Genomic DNA, 2,629 nt, shown 5'->3' with positions numbered 1-2,629 from the left:
CTGCTGCTGCTGCTGCTGCTGCTGCTGCTGCTGCTGCTGCTGCTGCTACGTGGCTCTGGGTTGCTGACTGGCCACTCTCCCAGCCCCATCTATGCATCGTACATCATTGATGAGTCCTTCCCACCTAACGTTTCTCACAGACAGCCCTGCATGGCTGGCCAGCATTGCCCCTTGCTTCTCCCACTTTTGTTACTAAAGCTTTAGTTTGAAAAACATATAGGCTTGATTCTCTGGCTTTTAATTTGGTGGTGGAGGAGATGGGAGTGGGTGTGAGGGTGGTGGTGGGGGAGGAGGCTGAGGCTGGCCTAGTTGAAGGAACATGAAGGAGAGGAGGGTGTTAGGTGCTGGGGTGCAGGTGGCCCACAGGCTGGTTTCTTCTAGCTTTTTCTTTGGGCATGAGGTCAGACTGGAAGGTGGGGGCCAAGAGTTAGGTGGGCCTAGTTGGAGGACTGTGGAGGGGAGGAGGACATTAGGTGCTGAGGTGCAGGTGGCCCCCAGGCTGGTTTCTCCTAGATTTTTCCTTGTGAACGAGGTGGGAGTGGAAGGTGGGTCTAAGGGTTGGTGGATGTAGTTGGAGGAACATGGAAGGGAAATGAGATAGGCGCTGGGGTACAGGTGGCCCACAGGCTGGGTTCCCTAGCTTTTCCTTTGGGTATGAGGTTGGAGCAGGGGACAGAGGGGGAGGCTGATCTAGTTGCTTGATCTCTGCTTGGTCTAGGGGCAGAAGTCCCCCCTTTTAGGTTGGGTGGAGATGGGTTTTGGGAACACCCTGTATAAAGTAACAACCTCATCTTGAGTCTCGTGGTCCTCCATAGCTAACTTATGATAATGTATCTGAGTAGGTTTTGCTACCAAATTATTTATCTGTTGTATCGCAGAGTTAGTCCGCCTATTTGAGGCCCAGGGACCTGCAGAAATAAGCAAAAAGAACCAAAGTAAGGGTCCCAAGATGGGAGGAAGTAGGGTTGACAACCTTGGAGAGGCTGCAGACCAATTCTTGTACCATCCTTCATCTGTCTCTTTCTCTCTCTGATTTTTCTTAGGGCCTTCACTGACCTTTTTCATGCTCTCTTTAACCCTCCTTGTCTTGTCTATGTAAAGGCAACATTCTTCTTTAAGGGCTGTACACAGTCAAGAGCTGTACACAGCCTTTTCTAAATGATGAATTTCTTAATAGACTGAATCACTTCTTAGAAGAGGAGAGGCGCACAGTGTCAGACATGAACAGGGTCCTTGGGACACACTCTAATTATTCACCTACCAAAACGGCTATATCAGCAGATTTCTGGGTCTGGGCTCAGATTCTAGGTGCAGTGATGCAGCCTCTACTAGAACAAATGTTGTACCAAGAACTAAGAGTCTTTCTGGGAACACCATATCAATCCCACGGTTATTGGCCTTTGATTCCTGGCTTGAGCACACCACTGAGATGTTACAGATGTGGCAGGTACCTGAGGTGGAAAAGAGGCGGAGGCTGATGGAATGCTTGAGAGGCCCTGCTCTACAAGTAGTCAATGTGCTCCGTGCCAATAATGCTGCCATTACAGTGAAGGAGTGCCTGGAAGCCCTGCGGCAGTTATTTGGGTCCGTGGACAACCGAAAAATTGCCCAGCTGAAATTTTGCAAGGCTTATCAGGAACCAGGAGAGAAAGTTTCTAGCTTTGTGGTGCGTTTGGAGACCCTGCTCCAAAAAAACCCTAGAGAAAAATGTAATATCTCAAAAGAATGTGAATCAGATCAGCCTGAAAGGAATCTTAGCTGGGGCCATCCTTTCTGCAAAACTGCGAGAGAAACTTAAGATGCTGAAACAGCATAGAAGACCACCTGGTTTCCTGGCCCTAGTGAAGCTTTTTTGTGAGGAGGAGGAAGAGTGGGAGGCGACTAGGGGTCCAGAGAGGAGTTGCTTCGAGGGACTGGAGTTAGGCCCAAGTGTCTCTAACATAGGCAGCGAGGAGAGAACACTATTTGTTCCAGCGTTTGGCAGTGTTCTTGAGGCAAGGCCTTACCAGGGTTCCCACCACCCGAAAAAGTAGAGGCCAGTACCTAAGAGGAGGTGTGCCCAGGGATGGTTCTCAAGGCACAAGAAAGAGGAATTATGACACATTCTGCTATAGTTGTGGAGAGGATGGCCATATCAGAGTACACTATTTTAACCCTTCCAACCAGACCTTGGTGAAGCAGAAGAGACAGGCTGTAATGGAGAAGGGAAACAGGAGCTGGGCTTAGGAGAAGAGCCATCCCAAGCCCAAGACCAAGTAGGCTCCAGGGAACAGTGTAACCTTTGTTCCCATAAGCCAAGGGAAAAAAAAAAGAGAGAGAGATATTTGAAGGAAGGGAAAAAACAGCTTAAAGAAATCACAGGGGACCTTAGAAAGGCACAGGGGCAATGCAACCAGGCAGAAGTCAAGTTCCCTAAGCCAGTACCAGCTGGAGAAAATTCTAACAAGCAAAAGTACATTGCATTCAACTCAATAATGACCAGACACAAGGCCTCTAAGATGTACCAGAGAAGGAAGCCACTGGGAACTGCTACAGATGTGTGGGGCCACAAGAACTCAGATGGGGGTGTCAGCAAAGCAAAAGCAGAGGGTAATAAGGCCGTGGATCAAAGAAATCTAGCAACCTCAAG

At 49.0% G+C, this 2,629-nt stretch overlaps 1 pseudogene; it reads left to right on the top strand.

Moving 5' to 3' along the window:
* The first annotated feature begins 395 nt into the window (after positions 1 to 395).
* Positions 396 to 2,259, top strand: LOC114636397 (annotated as a pseudogene).
* The last annotated feature ends 370 nt before the right edge of the window (positions 2,260 to 2,629 follow it).

Source organism: Grammomys surdaster, unplaced genomic scaffold, assembly GCF_004785775.1.
Source record: "Grammomys surdaster isolate TR1022 unplaced genomic scaffold, NIH_TR_1.0 123869, whole genome shotgun sequence".
In the NCBI taxonomy this organism is placed as follows: Eukaryota; Metazoa; Chordata; class Mammalia; order Rodentia; family Muridae; genus Grammomys; species Grammomys surdaster.
Note: the sequence above shows the minus strand (reverse complement) of the source record. Positions and strands in the feature narration are given on the sequence as shown.